Here is a 27,500-nt window from a genome sequence, read left to right on the forward strand (position 1 = left end):
ACCCCTGGCTATCCTTTGATGAATCTAGCCAATGAATCCTCTACGAATTTAGTCAGTCTATTGAAAGAGAAAGAGGCCCTTTGCGTCAACAGGCGTAGGAGGAGATGATGATGATGAAATATTTAGTCATTTTTGACGGGTTCGCGTATACTAGTATATACATAACCACTGACTATCCTTTGATGAATCTAGCCAGTGAATCCGCTATGAATTTAGTCAGCCTATTGAAAGGGAAAGAGGCCCTTTGCGTCAACAGGCGTAGGAGATGTTGATGTTGATGATGATGATGAAATATTTAGTCGTCATTTTTGACAGGTCGCGTATACTAGTATATACATAACCCCCTTTCCCTTTCCATCCCCACAGGTATTCATCATGAAGCCTCCCGTAATGTCTTGCCTGCTCTTAATCACAACGACGCTAATTATGAACACAAGGGCCGAGAACGACCCTGCAATGACCCTAGAAGTAGGTAGCGACAGCAGCCGGATAGTCTCCGAACTCCTGCAGGACAAACCGACTCCGGTCGTCCTCCTACAGGAACCCCTCACGGCCGAGGGTCCTCCGGGGGCGTCGGACCTACAGATGCATTTGGAAAAACATGGAGGCCAATGTGACGGTGCCGGTGTGTTGCGGAATGAGACAGGTATTCAACGTGGAAGATATGGAGTGCCAGCCTGGGTTGTCTGCGCCTCAGGTGACATTTCATTATGAGGTAAGGTAGACCAGTTTATCCTCCTCTTCCTCTATATGATTTATTAATTAATTATATATTTCCTTCTCTTCTTCTTTATGATTTATTATATATTTCTCCTCTTCCTCTTTATGATTTGTTAATTAATCATATATTTCAACCTCTTATTCTTTATTATTTAATTGTATACTTACACCTCTTCCCCTATATGATTTATTATGTATTTCTCCTCTTTCTCTATATGATTTGTTAATTATATATTTCTCCTCTTCCTCTACATGATTTATTAATAACATATTTCCACCTCTTCCTCTATATGATTTATTAACTATATATTCCTCCCTCTTTCCCTATATGATTTATTAATTAATTATATATTTCGTCCTCTTCCTCTATATGAGGCATATAGGGCATATTAATCATATATTTCCACTCCTTTCACTATAATAATAATAACAATAATCATCATTATCATCATCATCATCATCATCTACGCCTATCGACGCAAAGGGCCTCGATTAGATTTCGCCAGTCGTATCTATCTTAGGCTTTTAATTCAATACTTCTCCATTCTTCACCTCCTACCTCAAGCTTCATAGTCCTCAGCCATGTAGACCTGGAATCTTCCAACTCTTCTAATGCCTTGTGGAGCCCAATTGAACGATTTTTGAACAAATAAATAAATAAATAAACAAAGCTTTTAATTCAATACTTCTCCATTCTTCACCTCCTACCTCAATCTTCATAGTCCTCAGCCATGTAAGCCTGGGTCTTGCAACTCTTCTAGTGCCTTGTGGAGCCCCTCTAAACGTTTGCTGAACATATAAATAAGTAAATAAACAAACGTTTTTCCATTGCAGGACGGGAGACAGGTCGAATACAAATTCGCGTACAACGTGAAATCTGGATTCCCGAATTGTACCTTCTTTAACCTGCAACCGGAACACGAACCGGAAGACCTCTTCTATGTTCTCCCTGACGGTGAGTTGAACATCGCATTTCCTGTAGCTGTTATCAAGTTCTTCTTAAATACGAGCTCTGAGTCATTTCATAAATAGGGGTTTTATATATAGATTTATATATATACATACACATATATACACACACATAAATATATATATATATACTGTATATATACATATATATATATATGTATATATACATACATACATACATATATGTGTGTATATATATATATATATATATATATATATATATATATATATATATATATATACATGTATGTGTTTGTAAGGCAGAGATTTATTTCTATGAGAACAAGACATCGAATTTTCAAAATTACATAATATATAAAGTATATATATAAATATATATATACATACATATATATATATATATATATATATATATATATATACATATATACAAACACACACGTGTGCATATGTATGTTAGAACAATATAAGCTCCCAGTATTCATAGTTTGCATGAAAAGGCTGACATTGAATGTTTTATAAATGCACTCCTTCCATAACATGCATCCTAACCCTACCAAATACATCCCTAGGAAAGCTCAAAGTCAAGTCGCATTCCTACACCGATGATCACTACTGTCTACTGGCCACGGAAGAGGGCATGGAAGCTCTTCTTTGTTTCCCGGAAGTCCAACCGGTATGTGTATAATAAATTGTACTCTTTCGTTCTGTTCATTTCTCTGTCTCGCTTTAATTATTCCATTGATAAGAATGTTTTCCGTTGCTCTTAATTTTCATTTCATCGAGTTTATTTGCATTTTACCCATTTGTGAAATTATATAGATTGGAAAAGATAGAATGTTAGTTAAGCAGTCTAATAAATCTACGGGTATAGCACACCCCATTTCCATCGTTGAAGGTCACACTGCTTTGACTACAATTATTCTGGTATATTCTAATTCTTAAAGTAAATTACCTTAAGTAATAAGGATTTACATAGGATTTAAACATTTTCAAGTTGAGTTATCATAATTCAAATTTTAGTATTCTCACGGGCATATTCATTGTTGGCAAAGTTAATATTTTCTATACATGCATTAAATGCCCCGATGTTTACACGTAAAATTACTTTTAACTACTTATTAATCTTGAATTATTTACAGCATATCCCCTTGGTAGTTAATAATTCTAATTAAATAGAAAGTATTGAGAAATTCACAAATTAAATATAGAAGACCTCATAATTATATTGGTTTGAAAACCTATTCCATGCATCACACTATTCATTTATCCACAGCAAAAAGAATTCTTCGACCAAATGCTCGTGACGCTGTACCCCGCTGGGCTCATCATCTCTGCCATCTTCCTGCTGGCGACGCTGTTGGTGTACTGCGTGATCGAGGAGCTGAGAGACCTGCTGGGACGCTGTTTGATGTGCAACATCCTAGCGCTCTGTATCGCCCAGGTGTCCACCGTTGTGGTTCAGATGGGGACAGCCGTTCTCAGCATGGGAGCCTGCATCTTCAAAGGTAAGAGAAAGTAGGGAGTTTTCTTGAATCAAACCAATGATCTTATAAAAGATAAGCTTTCTTGTTGCTTGGAGGAAGGACGCTGGTGACTGGTATAACGCGTGGACATACGCTACTAAGGTCTAGGCGATGTCAGGCAGGGCAGCCGATCGGGACTATGGTCTACCCCAAAGCCAAAGCAAAGTCCTTTAAAAAGAAGGCAACCATGCTTACCCCATACAAATGGGTAAAACGCACTGAAGAAGAAGAAGAAGAAGAAGAAAAGGAAAAAGAAGAAGAAGAAGGAGGGTTTCTAGTAGAACGTCCACATGGACCAGCAAAAAAATTCAGTCTAGAGAACTGTTTGTAGTCGATATACAGTAACTAAATTGAATAACATTATCATTATTACTAGCTAAGCTACAAACCTAGTTGGAAAAGCAGGATGCTATCAGCTCAAGGGCTCCAACAGGGAAAGTAGCCCAGTAAGGAAAGAAAATAAGGAAACAAACAGAACAGTGTGCTTCAGTGTACCCTCAGGCCAGAGAACTCTAACCCAAGACACAGATTATGGCACTACATAGCCATTCTAAGGGCTGGGTTATTAGAGATTAGCTTTGTCACAAACAAAAGTAAAATAGATGATGACTAACTATTAACAGGGCTGCCATATACCGAGGTTAAACTCATTCGTTCCCTAGCTGCAATCCTTTCAACACTTCCACTATGCATCAGTTCTAACATCCTTCAGAGAGCTACTCTGGGGTTTCCTCTAGTTGCACATAGGGGCTGAACAGCCTCACATTCACAGCACAGGAATTATGACCAAAATTCATTAATCTAATTTATTCTGATGGATCTCTTGATAAGTGCTAACTACAGACTGGGCAAAACCAGTGACTTTAAGCCTTCTGGAAGCGTTGCAAGTGTTATACATGCTCTGGGCAAAGGTCTGGCAGTTATTTTAGCCTTTAAGTATCCGTTTAACATTTTACATGCTCTAAATGGCATTGCCTTCGACTATCTACTTTCCCCTTTGGTCTCCTCCCATTTAGCCATCCAACTTCTTTATTTTAGTCGTACTTTTAGTTTTAAATGTTCATTGAAGAACAAATTTTCAGACCATGTGAATCATCTAAAAATGATTCTGACATCCGAGTCATCTAAGACTGCTTCTGAAATGTGAATCATTTAAAACGACTTCTGACATGTGAATAATCTAAAAATGCTTCTGAAATGTGAATCATCTAAAACGACTTCGGACATGTGAATAATCTAAAAATGCTTCTGAAATGTGAATCATCTAAAACGACTTCTGACATGTGAATAATCTAAAAATGCTTCTGACATGTGAGTCATTTAAAACGGCTTCTGGCATGTGAATCATCTGTCTGTTTACCAAAATAAATCAAAACAAAGATCTAGCTTCAACAGATTTGCGAGACTCCACGAAATTTCTCTGACATGCGATACAAAGAGTCAAAGAGAAAGAGGATAATTATGAGAAATAGAGAAATGTTAAACAGGAATCAGTTAATATAACTTCGACCAACATAAAAAGAAAATTAAAGAGAATGAAATCAGGACAACAGATCGTTCTCTCCCTGCATATGATTATAAACTGCACGATATACGACTTAAAACATGAATGACTGCTTTCGAAGGACACTGTCTATTCATTTGCTTGCAAACTATTTCTGGAAACGACTCAATTTCTTATTGCTTGCATTCAGTCCCTTCAGAGAAGGACGATACCGTCAATGTCATCATTAATGGGGAGATTTCAATAACCGAAATGACTGGGTGAATGTCAGGTAAAGATTACGGGTCTCCTTCTGGAAGTTTCCTTAAGCACGTGACTGAATGTCGTGAGTCCTTGTTTGAGATTACTGTAATCTCTCTCTCTCTCTCTCTCTCTCTCTCTCTCTCTCTCTCTCTCTACGCAGTCTATGTTGCTAAAATCTCTGTCCCTACGTTGCTGAAATCTCTCTCTCTCTCTCTCTCTCTCTCTACGCAGTCTGTTGCTAAAATCTCTCTCCCTACGTTGCTGAAATTCTCTCTCTCTCTCTCTCTCTCTCTCTCTCTCTCTCTCTACGTAGTCTATGTGGCTAAAATCTCTCTCCCTACGTTGCTGAAATTCTCTCTCTCTCTCTCTCTCTCTCTCTCTCTCTCTCTCTCCCATATGCTAAATACATGTGCGTTTGAAGGTGACGAGTTATTCAATGTCAGCTGTAAATGTACCCAAAAGGAATTTGACAAAAGTAAAAAAACTTGAAAAAAAAAACACAAAATGAAAATAAAACCCAGAATAAGAAAATCCCAAACAAAAATAAAAGTTAAACAAAGATTCGTGAGTAAGAGATTTTATTCAATAAGGGACGACAATGATTCGAATGTTTCGTGTTGAATAAGCTCTTCGATATCCTTATTTTTTTTTGGGGGGGGGAGGATACCTAGCCCCACCCCAGCCAGCCAGCCACCCCCCACCCCCCCCCCCTCCCCCTCTCCGTGGAGTCTTGACTTACAGAAGATTCGTTCTTAATGGACTGTCAGCGAGGTTGGATAATTCACTTCAAGAACTGCTGTTTTAAACATTATCTTTTGACACGCAAAAACACATGTACGCTGAGAGAGAGAGAGAGAGAGAGAGAGAGAGAGAGAGAGAGAGAGAGAGAGAGAGAGAGACCGGATTCTCTGACAAATCTACAAAATAAAAACAGATTATTTCTTGGCAACAATTGCATTGTCTATATAATAAATCTAATGATGCTGCAAGCAGTTTAAGAGACAAACCAATAAAGGTCAAAAGCCAAAGAATTAAAGGTCAAAGCAGTAAACCAATCAGAAATAAAAGTAGGAAAAGCCAATAATAAAACGAATCTTTTCGAATGGAAGGACCAGCGTAGTAATTAATGAACCTCGATTGCCCTTCAATACCATTTTTTATGATTCTAGAAGAATCATTGCTGGGTAACAGTGTACAACAAATCCTGTGAAGATCAAAGTTTCTCTTCAGAAGGAGCAATGATTTCCTCTTGGAAATTCTACTTTTATTGTGACATTTTGACAGAAGACTGAACATACATCTGTTGCATTCTGCTCTCTCTCTCTCTCTCTCTCTCTCTCTCTCTCTCTCTCTCTCTCATCGTAGTCTACCAACATTCAACTAAGGCTAAAAACTCTTAGTTCTCTGTTCAGTCAGCAGAAGAATCCAGGAGTGTCAAGGAACAGCCTCTATCTATCTCTGCCCAATCAAACACAAGAGACTCCTAAGTAGTACACAAGAGATAAGATCTATAAACAGAACAACAGACGTATCAGCAATATTGTTAGAAGTCAAATACAAGGTTCTGGATTCAAAACAAGAAGCCAAAACGTATTTGTATACCAATCCAATTACAAATAAGCAGAACGAACAGAGGGGCCCAAGTTTTAGTGTAAAGTCTAACTTGAGAGTTGATTAAATATCTCCAGGTTAGTGTAAACAGCATATCAAATATCAAGTTACTGTTCTTGAAAATTTTTTTTTGTTCATTACTCCTCTTGTAGTTTATCTACAGAGATTAAGTACCTACAGTGAGATATATTTTAGGATTTATGTTTCTTTTAAATTCCAATTTGACCGTGGATTCTACAACACCAGCTCAGCTGGCTCCTTAATTACAGTGCAAAAAAACATCAAAAGTATTTGCAACAAGTTTGAACTTCTGAATTTACCCCGATTCAACTGCCAGACTAGGAAGATCATCCCACAGAATGGCCACAGCTTGGGTAAAACCTTTAGAATAATGTGAAGTTCCGAGCTTGATGATGGAGAAGGAAAGACTGTTAGAATTAACTACATACCTAGAACTACATACAGGATGGTACAGTCTGGAAGATCTTGATTTAACGTTGGTCAGTATGAAAAAAAAAAAAAATCTTATGCACCATGCATAAAAAAACTAACTGAACGACAGTGCCTGAGATTAATATCCAGATCCGGGATAATGATTTAATAGACCGCAAGTTTTGCTCAACAAATTAAGATGAGTCAGCAGCTGAAGACCAAAGAGGAGTACAATAATCGAGAAAGGGTAGAATGAAAGAATTGAAACAGGATAGAATGATTACCCAAAATAGCTCGGTCTTTTGTGTGACTGAAGAGGAAACAAACATGTGTTTCCTGGAATTTTGAATGAATTTTATGTATTTAGAAGACATTTTCTATGCAATAGATATGGATGTTTAGGAGCCAACGTCCTTAGCCTAATTACAGTAAATTTTGTTAGGGTTCAATTTCATCTACCATAATTTGCATATAAAGGGATACAGCAACTATAGATCTACATTTAGTATATGGAATCAATACACATACAGTAGCATCATCTGCATATGCAAGAGGGTTTTTCCTAGCCATGAATAGATTCAAATAGAGTAGCATCATCTGCATAAGCAATAGGCAAACAACATACAATGTGTATATAGTAAAGTATGGAAAGTAATGGGCCAAGAACACTACCCTGAAGAACACCAGACATTACATTCCTAGAGACACTGTGGTGCCCACCAACAACTACTCCTTGCAATCTCTTATTTAAAAATTCAATAATGATGCAATGAAAAGATCCACCTACTCTCATCCATTTAAGCGTATCATCCAGAGTTAGTCTGTACAAGAGTATATTATGTTCAAGTTATACACACAGGTTTGCATCATATAGCACGGTTTACACGATCGAACGGTTCGTCGAACCCGGTTGACAAACCTGCTTGTCAAACGGTTCGAAGAGGTGGAGTCAGCCACAAATGCATAAGGTTTGTGAACAATGAAGCCCCGCCCACAAAAGTCCAGTGAGAACGGACCTTCTTCGAACCGTTCGACGAGCATGTTCGACAACCAAATACCAAGTTCACACGTTCGAACATCACTTCAAACACTTGTCTGTCGAACCACGTTCGACAAACCGTTCGACCATGTAAACCTGCCTTTATACTATCCTTTGCTGAAGTATTTATTTCTCATTTTTCCAACAGCCGTCATGATGCACTTCTGGTACCTATCTGCCTTCCTGTGGCTGAACGTCATCTGCTTCAACGTCTTCCTCACAATATGGTGGGTAACAGAAAACGAGATTTGAGTTCATAACCAATAGAAAACGAGATTTGAGTTCATAACTAATAGAAAACGAGATTTGAGTTCATAACTTTAAAAAAAATACAAAGTTATTCCTTTTGATTATGTATAATTTATAACTAGGTTTTAACTTGAGAAGAAAGGGTTCTAAGCATTTCATTCTATAAGAGCAGCAAGCTATTATAAAGCTGCTACTTAACGTGGTGAAATGTTTTGTGTATTGCCATGATCAGCAACGCTGTACTAGTTATGGCCACCCATACCAGATTGGTTTGCTATGAGAAGTTCAGGCTAAAATCTCCCACGATCATCACTCCGCTCTGGCCAGCGTGGTGACGAAAATAGCCAAACCCCAGACATGACTAAGGACATCTCCGGGGCCTTGATCCTACAGTAGACTAAAAACGGCTGCAGTTATTGTTGGGTATAGTGTATATATATATATATATATATATGTGTGTGTGTGTGTGTGTGTGTGTATAGTGTGTGTGTGAGTAGATTATACAATGCAATTCTCACTCACTAATATTACCCATGGTGTCGTAGATATCCATATGCGTGCAATCTAGCTCATTTGCAGTTGCTTATCAAGGTGCATTTGCGTATTAATATAGATAATAGATAGATAGATACATAGATAGATAGATAGATACAAAAAGAAAATCCCATCAGACGTTGGACTTCCAGCATAATGTAGCAATTTTCCTATACATATCATACTAATAGTACATCAACGTAATTTAACAGGCTTTTATACTCAGAGTTAATTTACTTAAAAAAAAGCACTTTGAAAAGTATGGCATCATTATGATGATAAGATCGAGAAGTGACATTAAAAAATGATAAAACACATTCTAAGGGGAAACAACTTTAATTAAAGACCTCCATCTTCAACTTATATTTAGAGTAGTCTGCTTATAATAATAATTTTTATTCTGATTAGTGGTGAAAATCTATAAGCAGAATAAATGTCATCTAATTAGGATATTTATATTCTGCAACTTCTCATTATTCAGTCTTTTTACTAAAAGTTGATCCTCTACAACAACTATCCTTTAAACAGCACTTGATTTGTCAAAGGAGAAATTCTCATCTCGAACGCAAAGCACTTTGGAATGTTACCTTATTATGAGCAAATGAATCAACTTCTACCTTTGACCTTTTTATGTAGAATTGCATGTTGAAATTAAAAAAAAATGATTTGGACCTCCATTCCATAATGTCTTCCATAAATCAATGCACATAACACTGATCATTCAACAATGTCTGTTAACTCGTATTGAGTATGATTAAAAATCGAAAAAAATATCAAAATTTCAAAGCAAGATTGAACTTATAGTTTCTGACCAGTGCAGAAGAAAATGTTGACAACATTCAGGTTCATATCCAATCATCTATAAGTCGCGAAACAAATGGGGCAAAATTTTGCAGTCGCAAAAAAATAAGGCAAAAATTTTGCAGTCGCAAAAAAAAATAAGGCAAAAATTTTGCAGTCGCATAAAAAATAAGACAAAAATTTTGCAGTTGTGAAAAAAATAAGGCAAAAATTTTGCAGTCACAAAAAAAATAAGGCAAAAATTTTGCAGTCACGTAAAAATAAGACAAATTTTGCAGTCGCGGAAAAATTTAGGCAAAAATTTTGCAGTTGCGAAAAAAGGCAAAAATTTTGCAGTCGTGAAAAAATAAGGCAAAAAATTTGCAGTCCTGGAAAAAATAAGGCAAAAATTTTGCAGTCGCGAAAAAAATAAAGCAAAAATTTTTCAGTCTAGAAAAAAAAAGGCAAAAATTTTGCAGTTGCAAAAAAATAAGGCAAAAATTTTGCAGTCGCAAAAAAATAAGGCAAAAATTTTACATTCGCGAAATATATAAGGCAAAAATTTCACATTCGCGAAATATATAAGGCAAAAATTTTGCAGTCGCAAAATAAATAAGGCAAAAATTTTGCCTTCACGAAAAAAAATAAGGCAAAAATTTTGCAGAAATAAGCAAAATGCGGACGAGACGTACCACATATAACTCACGCAACCCAACAAGAAAAATGCTATGAAATAAACCAAGCTGTTTATTATAATGCAATCAATCCTGCAGTCTTCGCACAATTCAAGTCATTTCTTTGTGTCACTGTCAGGGGAGAGAGAGAGAGAGAGAGAGAGGAGAGAGAGAGAGAGAGAGAGAGAGAGAGAGAGAGAGACTTTGAAATGATAGCTGTACAAATACATATTTTGAAACCAGAAAACAAATCCATGAGAGAGAGAGAGAGAGAGAGAGAGAGAGAGAGAGAGAGAGAGAGAGAGAGAGAGAGAGAGAGAGAGAGAGAGGAGTGACATGCAACTCTTTATAGCTGCAACCATCTCTAAAGTAAAGGGAAGGAAATGTCTAGTTACATTTACTATATATATATATATATATATATATATATATATATATATATATATATATATATATATATGTATGTATATATATAAATATATATATATATATATATATATATATATATATATTTGGCTTGTAGCGTCCTGCTTTTTAAGGTTGTAGCTAAGCTAGTAGTAGTAGTAGTAGTAGTAGTAGTAATAAGCATTCCTAATTTGGAAACCGCCATCGTATCCAACCAGAACTCTGATGAAAAAAGAAAAAAACTTTTATCACATATAAACATATCAAAATCCCCCTTTTTTACTTAAAACCTAAATCAGCATTACCATGGTGATGTATTAAATGGTTTCCCGAGAGTGAAAGCAACGAGATTAGATTACTTAATTCCTAGTCACCGAACTGAATATTTTAATACGAATCCAGCCCGATTTAATCTATTTTTTTTTCATTCCAAGAATTCCAGGATGAGGATATTCTTTCATTCCATCTCCTCTGGAAATCAAGACATTCCTGATTACAAATGGATGGAATACATTAAGAAAGTTCGGATTGTATTTACTGTGTTTTACCATTAGAATGTTCGGAATGTATTTATTGTTTTTCTTTCCAGCGCTTTAGTCTAATTTCTCTCTTCTTTTTACTTAGGATTCCAAAGACCTAAGATAAAAAGAGAATAGTTTCTGGCTATTTTCTCCCTTTTTTTCTACTTAGGATTCTAAAGACCTAAGGTAAAAAGATTGTGAAATAAATTTCTTTCTAACAATCTTTTCTGTCTAATTTCTCTCTTCTTTCTACTTAGGATTCCAAAGACCTAAGATAAAAAGAGAATAGTTTCTGGCTATTTTCTCCCTTTTTTTCTACTTAGGATTCTAAAGACCTAAGGTAAAAAGATTGTGAAATAAATTTCTTTCTAACAATCTTTTCTGTCTAATTTCTCTCTTCTTTCTACTTAGGATTCCAAAGACCTAAGATAAAAAGAGAATAGTTTCTGGCTATTTTCTCCCTTTTTTTCTACTTAGGATTCTAAAGACCTAAGGTAAAAAGATTGTGAAATAAATTTCTTTCTAACAATCTTTTCTGTCTAATTTCTCTCTTCTTTCTACTTAGGATTCCAAAGACCTAAGATAAAAAGAGAATAGTTTCTGGCTATTTTCTCCCTTTTTTTCTACTTAGGATTCTAAAGACCTAAGGTAAAAAGATTGTGAAATAAATTTCTTTCTAACAATCTTTTCTGTCTAATTTCTCTCTTCTTTCTACTTAGGATTCCAAAGACCTAAGATAAAAAGAGAATAGTTTCTGGCTATTTTCTCCCTTTTTTTCTACTTAGGATTCTAAAGACCTAAGGTAAAAAGATTGTGAAATAAATTTCTTTCTAACAATCTTTTCTGTCTAATTTCTCTCTTCTTTCTACTTAGGATTCCAAAGACCTAAGATAAAAAGAGAATAGTTTCTGGCTATTTTCTCCCTTTTTTTCTACTTAGGATTCTAAAGACCTAAGGTAAAAAGATTGTGAAATAAATTTCTTTCTAACAATCTTTTCTGTCTAATTTCTCTCTTCTTTCTACTTAGGATTCCAAAGACCTAAGATAAAAAGAGAATAGTTTCTGGCTATTTTCTCCCTTTTTTTCTACTTAGGATTCTAAAGACCTAAGGTAAAAAGATTGTGAAATAAATTTCTTTCTAACAATCTTTTCTGTCTAATTTCTCTCTTCTTTCTACTTAGGATTCCAAAGACCTAAGATAAAAAGAGAATAGTTTCTGGCTATTTTCTCCCTTTTTTTCTACTTAGGATTCTAAAGACCTAAGGTAAAAAGATTGTGAAATAAATTTCTTTCTAACAATCTTTTCTGTCTAATTTCTCTCTTCTTTCTACTTAGGATTCCAAAGACCTAAGATAAAAAGAGAATAGTTTCTGGCTATTTTCTCCCTTTTTTTCTACTTAGGATTCTAAAGACCTAAGGTAAAAAGATTGTGAAATAAATTTCTTTCTAACAATCTTTTCTGTCTAATTTCTCTCTTCTTTCTACTTAGGATTCCAAAGACCTAAGATAAAAAGAGAATAGTTTCTGGCTATTTTCTCCCTTTTTTTCTACTTAGGATTCTAAAGACCTAAGGTAAAAAGATTGTGAAATAAATTTCTTTCTAACAATCTTTTCTGTCTAATTTCTCTCTTCTTTCTACTTAGGATTCCAAAGACCTAAGATGAAAAGATTGTGAAATATATTTCTTTCTAACAATCATTTCCGTCTAATTTCTCCTTTCTTTCTACTTAGAATTCCAAAGACCTAAGATGAAGAGAGAAAATTTTTATGGAATATATTTCTTACCAACAATCTTTTGTCTAATTTCTCCTTTATTTCTAATTGGGATTCTAAAGACCTAAGATAAAAAGAGATTATCTTTATGGAATATATTTCTTTATAACAATATTTTCTGTCTAATTTCTCCTTTATTACTACTTAGGATTCCAAAGACCTAAGATAAAAAGAAATATCTTCATGAAATCCATAACCATAATTAATACACTATCTCTATATACCAAAAGGCTTGGCGGTAACACTCACCTATTCTTACCTTCAAGAAATAATCCAATCGAAGCGATGTACTCCTCTCTCTCTCTCTCTCTCTCTCTCTCTCTCTCTCTCTCTCTCTCTCTCTCTCTCCTTTATGGATTTGTTTTCAGGTTTCAATATATGTATTTGTACAGCTGTCATTTCAAACTCTCTCTCTCTCTCTCTCTCTCTCTCTCTCTCTCTCTCTCTCTCCTTTATGGATTTGTTTTCAGGTTTCAATCTATGTATTTGTACAGCTGTCATTTCAAACTCTCTCTCTCTCTCTCTCTCTCTCTCTCTCTCTCTCTCTCTCTCTCTCTCTCTCTCCTTTATGGATTTGTTTTCAGGTTTCAATCTATGTATTTGTACAGCTGTCATTTCAAACTCTCTCTCTCTCTCTCTCTCTCTCTCTCTCTCTCTCTCTCTCTCTCTCTCTCCTTTATGAATTTGATTACTGGTTTTAATATATGCATTTGTACAGCTGTCATTTCAAAGTCTCTCTCTCTCTCTCTCTCTCTCTCTCTCTCTCTCTCTCTCTCTGTCCGTGTGACAAGCTCGAACCCAAATGTCGTCGTCACCTTGGCAATCTCATGCATACTAATTTCTTTCTCGTCTGTATTACGAGAGACGAACCGATTAGGGGAAGGAAGAAGAAGTCGAAGTCGTCTTCGGAATGGCTCCCACTGGAGCGTCTCTATCACCTCTATGGGGCCTTCTTCTTGCTTCCCTTAATCTTGCCTACCAACACGCTCCTACCCCCCTCCCCCCTTTAAAAAGATACAACCTTCTGCTCCCAATAGTCTCCCCAATATACCCTTCTACTCCATTCCATTTCTTATGCACTGGATGGAGTGTGCGTGTGTATCAGAGTCCTCTGGGAGCGATGTCCTCAACTAATCGATCCCATTATTTCCATGTTCTCGACTTCGTCGGATCGTAAAAGTTTATGAATTATGATATTACTCCCTTTTATTTCTTTTATTTATTTATTTTTTTTTTAGATCGTGTGGCTGTCTTACTTCAACATCTCTAACCAGATCATAAGAAATTGGATATTATTATCTTAATATTTACGGTCTTTCTAAGTGAGCTTGAATTTCACGAACTCTGCTGAGCACTTGTCTAGTGGTGATAATACTTTTGGGGTAATGTGATCCTTAGGTAGCACACCTGCCTTCTCTATCAGGAGACAAATGGGTTGGGGAGGAGAGGTCCGTGGATATGAGAGAGAGAGAGAGAGAGAGAGAGAGAGAGAGAGAGAGAGAGAGAGAGAGAGAGAGGGAGAGAGATACGAGGGTGGATTTCAATCTTACTTTAGAAATGGTAATTAAATTCCATTCAATTGGAGATGTACTAATAAGCGTCCAGATTAACAACACACGCATACACATTATATAATTATATATATATATATATATATATATATATATATATATATATATATACACACACATATACATATATATACATATATACACATACATATATATATATATATATATATATATATATATATATATATATATATATATCAGTAGGTAGTAGGTTGGTTAGGGCACTAGTCACCTGTTGAGATACTACCGCTGGAGAGTTATTGGATCCTTTGTCTAGCCAGACAGTACTACATTGGAGCCCTCTCCCTGGTTACGGCTCATCTTGTGTTTGCCTACATATATGCCGAATAGCCTTCCCTATTCTTTCCAAATTCCCCTCTGCCCTCATACACCTGACAATACTGAGATTAATTCATCTTCGCTCAAGGGGTTAACTACTCTTGGTAAGCGTAGAACAGACTTTTTAAGCAGCTCCTCTACGCGAAAGACACTCCAAAATCAAACTATTGTTTTCTCTGGTCATGGGTAGTGCCATAGCCTCTGTACCATGGTCTTCCACTGTCTAGGATTAGAGTTCTCTTGCTTGAGGGTACACTCGGGCACGCTGTTCTGTCTTGTTTCTCCTTTTTTTTTTCTTTTTTTTTTTTTAGTTTTTATAGTTTATATGTGAAGGATCTAATTCAATGTTATTGTTCTTGAAATATTTAATTTTGACTGTGTATTCCTCTTTTGTAGTTTATTCATTTCATATATATCAATCAATCCCTAAAAGTTTAACTACTCTATGAGTAAAAATATGACCAAGAAGTTGTTCACCCACAAACGACCTTTTGCTTGACCTTGACCTTAATCAAGGACTTTCAAAATTGAATCACCTCCAGGTCTCAACATCACAATTAATCCCTAAAAGTTTAACTACTCCATGAGTAGAGATATGGCCAGGAAGATGTTCACCCACAAATAAACAGACAAACAACGGCGAAAACATAATTTCTCCAACTCCGTTGGCGGAGGTAATGACTGGGGGATCCTGTGAAACAGGGAGTTCTTTATACCGGTTACACCGGTTTCTAATTCCTGTATACATACCTTATCTACAATGGTACAGTTGGCTTCATTAATTCCGGCACACTTGACGGGAAGCTAAGGAGACGTCAGTGTACCGGAATTCGTGAAGCCAACTGTATGTTCTTAGATTACTATACTCAATTTTCTTTCAATGAGGCGCATTTGCCCCGACTCGCCCCCTGCGAGTGTTTGTTTACTGCCCTTTTAGCTCGGAATAGTTTCCTGCTATCTGATTGGTTAGAATTATCTTGTCCAACCAATCAGCGATCAGGAAACTTTTCCGAGCTAAAATGGCACCCTTACGAGAAGGTGCAAATCTGCCACACTAAAAAGAATTGACTATAGTGAAGAAACTTGTATGCTACGACTTTGTAAAAAAAATTTCATAAAATAGTATTTCCCGATTTTATCAATATCTTGAGCATAAATCATATATTTCCGTATTTTAAAATAAAACCGTAATAAATAACAATCTTGTTTATTGGAATCAACATTCCTTTAAGTATTTGGATGATAACGAGATTGAGCTAGTATTTAATTTGATTAATTTGAGCTAGTATTTAATTTGATTAATTTGAGCTAGTATTTGAATAATTTGAACTAGTATTTTATTTGATTAATTTGAGCTAGTATTTGAATAATTTGAGCTAGTATTTGATTTGATTAATTTGAGCTAGTATTTGAATAATTTGAGCTAGTATTTTATTTGATTAATTTGAGCTAGTATTTTATTTGATTAATTTGAGCTAGTATTTTATTTGATTAATTTGAGCTAGTATTTGATTAATTTGAGCTAGTATTTAATATGATTAATTTGAGCTAGTATTTAATTTGATTAATTTGGGCTAGTATATAATTTGATTAATTAATTAACTCAATAAGTAACCACAAGCGTGAACTAAATTCTGTTGGAACTTGAGCCCTCAATAACCCGATTGCAATTGATATTTTGTACGTTCGTAGTTATACAAAAGCATTTTTTTTTTAATCAACTAATGCTTAGAGTACTTTAATCTCTCTTGAAATTAACCCTGAGACAGTATATTTACATACATCGTACTTATAATCTCAGAAGTTGTTATACAAAAATTTCAAAGTCGGTATATGACCTACATAAATTAATTCAAAGTATTATTATAAGGAAGTTACGATAATAACATTTTCTATTGACAGCCTCGCGAAATGAATCAATTTTCAAGCGCAGGTAATTTCTAATTTTAGTTTTAAAATAAATAAAAATAAAAGAGATACTTGATAGAATACTATCCTTGGACGTGGCGCACTTTATTAGCATCTCAGATACCGTATCGTTAAACACAATTAATTAATCATCATCATCATCATCATCATCGTCATCGTCGTCATCATCATCATCATCATCGTCATCATCATCATAGTCATCGTCGTCATCATCATCATCATCATCTCGAAATACGTCAATTGACGCAAAGGGGCTCGGTTAGATTTCTCCTTTTATCATCTACAACCGTAGTTAGAAAACCAAGATACTATAAGCCCAAGGGATCCAACAGGGAAAAATACCACAGGATATGAAACCCAGAAGTACACGACCAGACAAAATCCCCTGAAACACAGCAGACAAAATCCTCTAAACTCAGCAGACAAAATTCCCTAAACTCAGCAGACAAAATTCCCTAAACTCAGCAGACAAAATCCACTAAGACAGCAGACAAAATCGCCTAAATTCAGCAGACAAAATCCCCTAAACCCATCAGACGATATCCTCCAAGCCCAGCAGACAAAATCCTCTAAGCACAGCAGACAAAATCCCCTAAACACAGCAGACAATATCCTCCAAGCCCAGCAGACAAAATCCTCTAAGCACAGCAGACAAAATCCCCTAAACACAGCAGACAATATCCTCCAAGCCCAGCAGACAAAATCCTCTAAGCACAGCAGACAAAATCCCCTAAACACAGCAGACGAAATCCCCTAAACATAACAGACAATATCCCCTAAAATCAGCAGACAAAATCCCCTAAACACATCAGACAAAATCCCCTAAACTCAGCAGACAAAATTCCCTAAACTCAGCAGACAAAATCCACTAAGACAGCAGACAAAATCCCCTAAATTCAGCAGACAAAATCCCCTAAACCCAGCAGACGATATCCTCCAAGCCCAGCAGACAAAATCCTCTAAGCACAGCAGACAAAATCCCCTAAACACAGCAGACAATATCCTCCAAGCCCAGCAGACAAAATCCTCTAAGCACAGCAGACAAAATCCCCTAAACACAGCAGACAATATCCTCCAAGCCCAGCAGACAAAATCCTCTAAGCACAGCAGACAAAATCCCCTAAACACAGCAGACAAAATCCCCTAAACTCAGCAGGCAAAATCCCCTAAACACAGCAGACAAATTCCCCTAAACCCAGCAGACAAAATCCCCTAAACCCAGCAGACAAAATCCTCTAAGCACGGCAGACAAAAGCCCCTCAACACAGCAGACAAAATCCCCTAAACGCAGCAGACGAAATCCCCTAAAATCAGCAGACAAAATCTCCTAAACACAACAGACAAAATTCCCTAAACACAGCAGACAAAATCCCCTAAACGCAGCAGAAGAAATCCCCTAAAATTAGCAGACAAAATCCCCTAAACACAACAGACAAAATCTCCTAAACACAGCAGACAAAATCCCCTAAACGCAGCAGACAAAATTCCCTAAACGCAGCAGACGAAATCCCCTAAAATCAGCAGACAAAATCCCCTAAACCCAACAGACAAAATCCCCTAAACACAGCAGACAAAACCCCGAAACACAGCAGACAAAATCCCCTAAACACAGCAGACAAAAGCCCCTAAACACAGCAGACAAAATCCCCTTCACGCAGCAGACAAAATCCCCTAAAATCAGCAGACAAAATCCCCTAAAATCAGCAGACAAAATCCCCTAAACGCAGCAGACGAAATCCCCTAGACACAGCAGACAAAATCCCCTAAAATCAGCAGACAAAATCCCCTAAACAGAACAGACAAAATCACCTAAACACAGCTGACAAAATCCCCTAAACACAGCAGACAAAATCCTCTAAACACAGCAGACAAAATCCCCTAAACACAGCAGACAAAATCCCCTAAATACAGCAGAAAAAAGCCCCTAAACACAGCAGACAAAATCCCCTACACGCTCAGACGAAATCCCCTAAAATCAGCAGACAAAAGCCCCTAAACACAGCAGACAAAATCCCCTACATGCAGCAGACGAAATCCCCTAAAATCAGCAGACAAAATTCCCTAAAATCAGCAGACAAAATCCCCTAAACAGAACAGACAAAATCCCCTAAACAGAACAGACAAAATCACCTAAACACAGAAGACAAAATCCTCTATGCACAGCAGACAAAAGCCCCTAAACACAGCAGACAAAATCCCCTACACGCAGCAGACAAAATCCCCTAAAATCAGCAGACAAAATCCCCTAAACCCAGCAGACAAAATCCCCTAAACGCAGCAGATAAAATCCCCTAAAATCAGCAGACAAAATCCCCTAAACCCAACAGACAAAATCCCCTAAACACAGCAGACAAAATCCCCTAAACGCAGCAGACAAAATCCCCTAAAATCAGTAGACAAACTCCCCTAAACCCAACAGACAAAATTCCCTAAACACAGCAGACAAAATCCCCTAAAATCAGCAGACAAAATCCCCTAAACCCAACAGACAAAATCCCCTAAACACAGCAGACAAAATCCCCTAAAATCAACAGACAAAATCCCCTAAACACAACAGACAAAATCCCCTAACCCCAACAGACAAAATCCCCTAAACACAGCAGACGAAATCCCCTAAACCCAACAGACAAAATCCCCTAAACACAGCAGACAAAATCCCCTAAAATCAGCAGACAAAATCCCCTAGACCCAACAGACAAAATCCCCTAAACACAGCAGACAAAATCCCCTAAACCCAACAGACAAAATCCCCTAAACACAGCAGACAAAATCCCCTAAAATCAACAGACAAAATCCCCTAAACACAACAGACAAAATCCCCTAACCCCAACAGACAAAATCCCCTAAACACAGCAGACGAAATCCCCTAAACCCAACAGACAAAATCCCCTAAACACAGCAGACAAAATCCCCTAAAATCAGCAGACAAAATCCCCTAAACCCAACAGACAAAATCCCCTAAACACAGCAGACAAAATCCCCTAAACACAACAGACAAAATCCTCTAAAATCAGCAGACAAAATCCCCTAAACCCAACAGACAAAATCCCCTAAACACAGTAGACAAAATCCCCTAAACTCAGCAGACAAAATCCGATAAACACAGCTGACATAACTTTTGAAAAACCAAAACGCCCAACGCGTATTAATATCGAAGCGTAATGCAGCGTAGTAGAAGAGGGTATATCTTCGACCTGGGCCCTTGGCTTCCCTCCCTCCGTCTCTCCGTTATTTGCATGGTCAATACGCCGCGGAGAAATCAGCCTTCCCCTTATTTGTGAGGTAAACATGCAAATAAGGGGCTACCAAAGGGAGGGCTCATCTCACAGGACTCATTTCTTCTTCTTTTTTTCTCCTCCTTCTTCTTGTCTAGTTTCATTCATTTGCTTTGGGATCATCTAAGCAACTCGGAAAGGCCTCATTAGTGATGAAAAAGTCTACGGTGTTTACTCTCCCCGTTTCAAAATTCACATAACTCATTTATGACAGCTTTACTTCTTGTTAATAAGCTAGACCAGACTTCGTCGTTATTATCATCGTAATGGCAATTAAAGTAATATTAATAGCAGCAAAATATAATTAATTTAAATACCATCAAAGCTATCGTGCGTGTGATTGGATAGAGGAATACGGAAGCGAACTATTGAAGTTATTTATATTGGTTGACAAAAATCCCAAAATGCTGAAGTGGTTGGAACTAAATATTTGAGGGGAAGCCTGAACATTCATCTTAACTTTCTTGATGGTAAAGTGGTAACGTGTGTTCCTTGCGTCCTTATAAACAGCAGATAAAGTCGGGTTTCATATATGCCCGTGGATTTAAGCTGTTTACTGGGAAGGTTACTGCTGTGGTTGGACACCACAGGGGCCCTGGGGGGGGGATACACGCTTGCCATGCTGACGTTCTGACGAGTATCTTTTCAGATGAAAATGAAACTGAAACAGATACCTCTTACTAAGTATTTACTGACAATCATATTTGAGGGAAAAAAAAACTAAACTAAACCATACTTTCAATATTAATGCCAACCTGTGTTAACCAAAAGCCTGTTCATTAAAGCAAATTCTATATAAACAAAAACACGCAAACACTTTCATCAAGATTTGATTACTGTCATTCAAAAACGACTACAGATACAAGCAGATGAAGAGTAATAATAAAACAATATAAATATCCGCAGTTTTCGATAGTAAAAATTCGCAGTTTTCGATAGTTAAAATCCGCAGTTTTCGATAGTTAAAATCCGCAGTTTTCGATAGTTAAAATCCGCAGTTTTCGATAGTTAAAATCCGCAGTTTTCGATAGTTAAAATCCGCAGTTTTCGATAGTTAAAATCAGCAGTTTTCGATAGTTAAAATCCGCAGTTTTCGATAGTTAAAATCCGCAGTTTTCGATAGTTAAAATCCGCAGTTTTCGATAGTTAAAATCCGCAGTTTTCGATAGTTAAAATCCGCAGTTTTCGATAGTTAAAATCCGCAGTTTTCGATAGTTAAAATCCGCAGTTTTCGATAGTTAAAATCCGCAGTTTTCGATAGTTAAAATCCGCAGTTTTCGATAGTTAAAATCCGCAGTTTTCGATAGTTAAAATCCGCAGTTTTCGATAGTTAAAATCCGCAGTTTTCGATAGTTAAAATCCGCAGTTTTCGATAGTTAAAATCCGCAGTTTTCGATAGTTAAAATCCGCAGTTTTCGATAGTTAAAATCCGCAGTTTTCGATAGTTAAAATCCGCAGTTTTCGATAGTTAAAATCCGCAGTTTTCGATAGTCAAAATCCGCAGTTTTCGATAGAAAAAAATCAGTTTACAAGACTAAAAATCCAGTTTCAAAGAGCAAAACTCCACAGTTTACAATAGTAATAATCCACACTTTACAATTGTAAAAATCGACAGTTTTACAATAGTAAAAATCCGCAATTTGCAATTGTAAAAATCCAGTTTGCAATTTTAAAAATCAGCAGGTTATCCACAGTTTTCAAAAGTAAAAATCGGCAGTTTTCGATAGTAAAATTTCGCAGTTTTCGATAGTATCAATCCGCAGTTTGCAAAAGTAAAAATCAGCAGTTTTCAATAGGAAAAATCGGCAGTTTTCAATAGCAAAAACCCACAGTTTACAATAGTAAAAAGCCGCAGTTTTCAATAGTAAAAACCCGCAGCTTACAACAGTAAAAATCTACAGTTTTCCATAGTAAAAATCTACAGTTTTCCATAGTAAAAATCTACAATTTTCGATAGTAAAAATCAACCGTAAAAACCTGAAGCTTACAACACTAAAAATAAACAGTTTTCAACAGTAAAAAACCCGAAGCTTACAACAATAAAAATCATGTTTTCAATAGTAAATATCCATAGCTTACAACAGTAAAAATCAAGAGTTTTCAACAGTAAAAATCCATAGCTTACAACAGTAAAAATCAAGAGTTTTCAACAGTAAAAAAAAACCATAGCTTACAACAGTAAAAATCAAGAGTTTTCAACAGTAAAAATCCATAGCTTACAACAGTAAAAATCAAGAGTTTTCAACAGTAAAAAAAAACCATAGCTTACAACAGTAAAAATCAAGAGTTTTCAACAGTAAAAATCCATAGCTTACAACAGTAAAAATCAAGAGTTTTCAACAGTAAAAAAAAAACCATAGCTTACAACAGTAAAAATCAAGAGTTTTCAACAGTAAAAATCCATAGCTTACAACAGTAAAAATCAAGAGTTTTCAACAGTAAAAAAAAAAACCATAGCTTACAACAGTAAAAATCAAGAGTTTTCAACAGTAAAAATCCATAGCTTACAACAGTAAAAATCAAGAGTTTTCAACAGTAAAAAAAAACCATAGCTTACAACAGTAAAAATCAAGAGTTTTCAACAGTAAAAATCCATAGCTTACAACAGTAAAAATCAAGAGTTTTCAACAGTAAAAAAAAACCATAGCTCACAACAGTAAAAATCAAGAGTTTTCAACAGTAAAAATCCATAGCTTACAACAGTAAAAATCAAGAGTTTTCAACAGTAAAAAAAACCATAGCTCACAACAGTAAAAATCAAGAGTTTTCAACAGTAAAAATCCATAGCTTACAACAGTAAAAATCAAGAGTTTTCAACAGTAAAAAAAACCATAGCTCACAACAGTAAAAATCAAGAGTTTTCAACAGTAAAAATCCATAGCTTACAACAGTAAAAATCAAGAGTTTTCAACAGTAAAAAAAAACCATAGCTTACAACAGTAAAAATCAAGAGTTTTCAACAGTAAAAATCCATAGCTTACAACAGTAAAAATCAAGAGTTTTCAACAGTAAAAAAAAACCATAGCTTACAACAGAGTTTTCAACAGTAAAAAAAAAACATAGCTTACAACAGTAAAAATCAAGAGTTTTCAACAGTAAAAAAACACCATAGCTTACAACAGTAAAAATCAAGAGTTTTCAACAGTAAAAAAAACCATAGCTTACAACAGTAAAAATCAAGAGTTTTCAACAGTAAAAATCCATAGCTTACAACAGTAAAAATCAAGAGTTTTCAACAGTAAAAAAAACCATAGCTTACAACAGTAAAAATCAAGAGTTTTCAACAGTAAAAATCCATAGCTTACAACAGTAAAAATCAAGAGTTTTCAACAGTAAAAAAAACCATAGCTTACAACAGTAAAAATCAAGAGTTTTCAACAGTAAAAATCCATAGCTTACAACAGTAAAAATCAAGAGTTTTCAACAGTAAAAAAAAACCATAGCTTACAACAGTAAAAATCAAGAGTTTTCAACAGTAAAAATCCATAGCTTACAACAGTAAAAATCAAGAGTTTTCAACAGTAAAAAAAACCATAGCTTACAACAGTAAAAATCAAGAGTTTTCAACAGTAAAAAAAACCATAGCTTACAACAGTAAAAATCAAGAGTTTTCAACAGTAAAAATCCATAGCTTACAACAGTAAAAACCTCGCAGTTTGCAATAGCAATGCCTTCGACCATAGCAACAAGACGTGATCAAAACAATCGGGACTGCAAAAACTGCGCAGAGATTGGTCGAGGGTCAAGGTAAGAAGGCGGAGGAAGGTAGAATCTTCGGGAGGGGGAGAAGAGGGGGGGAGGGGGGAGGGGGGAGCGAGGAGGGGTAGAACCTTCAAGAATAGTGGGTAGAATCTTCAGGGTTAAGGGCAAAATTAAGAAAGAAAAGTCCTACTCGGGACAGATGGAGAGCAGAGGGAGGAAGGGTGAGACATGAGTAAGGGGGATGGAGACAGAGCAGGGAGGGTAGCGAAGACTGCAGCGAGGAAAGGTGGAGGGAACAGAGGGAGGGAAGTGAAGAGGCATCGTAGGAGAGTTTTTTCACAAGGTCAAGGAAACGGGAGAGGGTAGGGGGATAGTAGGGAGATGCTAGGAGGCAGGAGAATGAAGAAGATATACAGTAGACACGCCGAGGTCGAGGGAGGGGGTCTTGGGGAAGAAGAAGAGACAGAAGAAGAAGAAGAAGAAGAATAAGAAGAAGAAGGAGACAGAAGAAGAAAAAGAAGAGAAAAAAGAAGAAGAAGAAGAACAACAACAACAGCAAAACTAACAAGAAGAAGAAGAAGAAGATGAAGAAAAAGAGACAAAAGAAGATGAAGAAAAACAACAACAAGGAGACTGAAGAAGAAGAACAACAACAACAACAGAAGAAGAGAGAAGAAAAAGAAGAAGAGACAGAAGAAAAAGAAGAGACAAAAGAAAACGAAGAAGAAGAGACAAAAGAAGAAGAAGAAGAAGAAGAAGAAGAAGAAGAAGAAGAAGAAGAAGATGCAGAAGAAGAGGACAGCAGCAACAGCGGTTTCAACACGTAGGCCACTTCTGGTTCACATTATCAACTGGAATGGGCCCATTGAAGGTGATGGGTATGGCGTGGGTACGGGATGGGTATGGAATGGGTAGGGAGATAGTATACTGGATGATCCATAGAGCCATCTTGAGGATGGGTAAGAGAACGTACGCGTGTATTAAATATCCCCTTTTTTCTCTATTTAATTTAATTTAATGTTGTTACTGTTCTTAAAATTCTTATAATATTTTATTTTGATTGTTCATTACTTCTCTCGTAGTTTGTTTATTTCTTTGTTTAATTTCCTCACTGAGCTATTTTTTCTTGATGGAGCCCTTGGATTCATAGCATCTTGCTTTTCCAACTAGGGTTGTAGCTTAGCTTATGGTAATAATAATAATAATAATAATAATAATAATAATAATAATAATAATAACAATAATAATAATAATACACAAATCATGCGGAGATGGTCAGTAGTAGATAATATTCTATAGTCATTTTCATCTTTCATATCACAAATGTAAACTTGCTAAACAGACATCTTAAGAGTAATACGCAAAAATCTTACAAAAACAATACATTTAAAACGTGTACACCTCTACTTTCCATGAAAATACACGAGTGATAATGCATTTTACAAAACATACACCAACAAAAAACGATATCGGTACTTTTAAAACGTATACACCTCTACTTTCAATGAAAAATACACGAATGATAACTATACAAACACATACACAAACAGCATGCACCACATGTGCAATCTCATTAGAGCAAAAGCAAAAAAACAAACACGCTAACAAAGATGGCGGTTGCAGCAGTCAGTTACCGAAAAACAATTTATCCTTCATGATGTTCCAACCTCATGAACATGCCATTCCTCCGGGGTAATTAAGTAATGGCCGCCTTCACGTTTCGTGTTCTTAAATTTCCCTCGCTGGAACTACTTTGTTGGTCTCGTAATTACAAGCCATTAACATCCACGATGATTTACTGCTCGTTACCGAAAAGACTTTACTTAAAACCCATTTCATGTGTCGGTCGGGTTCACGCAATGCTTTTTTCGTTATCATCAAATGCTAAATACCTAAATAAATTGATAATGGAGGTCCTGTAGAGAGTAGGATTGCCCTACAGTATAGGAGTAGAGAAGGTCCTGTAGAAAGTAGGGTTCCCCTGCAGCAGAAAAGTAACCTTTAAATGTTAAGTAAATATTATATAGATTGTCCTGTTTTTTTCTGCAAAAGGGGACCTAACCTTGTCAACAAATCGTGTGGAAAAAAAAGAGGAAGAGCACTCACTCTAACACAAATGAGGAGGTCCTGTAGACAGTAAGGTTCCCCTGCAGTAGAAAAGTAACCTTTAAATGTTAAGTAAATATAAAGTATGTCCTGTTTCTTTTCTGCAAAAGGGGACCTAACCTTGCCAACAAATCGTGTGAAAAAAAGGAGCAAGGACACTCACTCAAACGCAAATAACAAGCAGATTACGTCTTAGTGGTATGTTATGCAACTGGAAGAGAGAGAGAGAGAGAGAGAGAGAGAGAGAGAGAGAGAGAGAGAGACTTGATGAGTTCTTTCGGGTGTGGTTGTTGAGGAGGAACCAACTTCAGCCAAGGCCAAGGAAGTCATCATCCCTCTTCGGACCTTCACAACAACTTGTCTATTAAGATAATAAAATTTCCAATCTTCCACACTAAAATACACATCGCCTGTCTCTTTAAAGGCAAAATTTTATTTATCTGCATAATAATAAAATAAGAATAAAATAATAATGCTAAATTTCCAGCCTTTCGCACTAAGATACAGATCGCCTGTCTCTTAAAAGGAAAATTTTATGTATCTGCATACTAATAAAATAAGAATGAAATAATGCTAAATTTCCAGCCTTCTGCACTAAACTACAGATCTCTTGTCTCTTTGAAGGCAAAATTTTATTTATTTGCATACTAATAAAATAAGAATAAAATAAGTTGGCTCAATTTCCAGCATTTCGCACTAAACTACAGATCGCCTGTCTCTTTAAAGCAAAATTTTATTTAATTGCATAATAATAAAATAAGAATAAAATAATTTGGCTAATCATAATAGCACTCTTTGGCAGATTATTCACGATTCTGTCACCACGATATTCAGAGGATTCTAACAGCCTTGGAAGAGCCTCCTGTCATAATCGAAGGATTCTAACAGCCTTCTTTTATATACAAAGGATTCTAACAGACTTTCATATTCAAAGAATTTTAAACATCCTTCTAACAGCCTCCTTTCATATTCAAAGGATTCGAACAGCCTTCTTTCATATCCAGAAGGATTCTAACAGACTCTTACATATTCAAAGGATTCTAACAGCTTTCTCACACCCTCCTTTCATATCCAAATGATTCTAACAGCCTTCTAACAGTCTCCTTTCGTATCCAAATAACTTCAACAGCTTTCTAAGAGCCTCATTTCATGTCCAAATGATTCTAATAGCCTTCTAACAGCCTCCTTTCCTATTCAAAGGATTCTAACAGCTTTCTAACAGCCTCCTTTCCTATTCAAAGGATTCTAACAGCTTTCTAACAGCCTCCTTCCATATTCAAAGGATTCTAACAGCTTTCTAACAGCCTCCTTCCATATTCAAAGGATTCTAACAGCTTTCTAACAGACTCCTTTCATATTCAAAAGATTCTAACAGCTTTCTAACAGACTCCTTTCATATTCAAGCGATTCCAACAGCCTTCTAAAACTCTCCTTTCATATTCAAGCGATTCTAACAGCTTTCTAACAGCCTTCTTTCATATTCAAAGGATTCTACCAGCTTTCTAACAGCCTCCTTTCATATTCAAAGGATTCTAACAGCTTTCTAACAGCCTCCTTTTATATTCAAAGGATTCTAACAGGTTCCTTTCATATCCAAATTAATCTTGTACAAGTAAATAATAAGGAACTCTAATGCT

General features: G+C 36.1%; 1 pseudogene; it reads left to right on the top strand.

Moving 5' to 3' along the window:
• The window catches only part of LOC137619620 (G-protein coupled receptor Mth2-like), a 95,518-nt pseudogene that overhangs the window by 26,335 nt on the left and 41,683 nt on the right, over positions 1 to 27,500 (top strand).

This window comes from Palaemon carinicauda, chromosome 26 (assembly GCF_036898095.1).
Source record: "Palaemon carinicauda isolate YSFRI2023 chromosome 26, ASM3689809v2, whole genome shotgun sequence".
NCBI classification, from domain to species: Eukaryota; Metazoa; Arthropoda; class Malacostraca; order Decapoda; family Palaemonidae; genus Palaemon; species Palaemon carinicauda.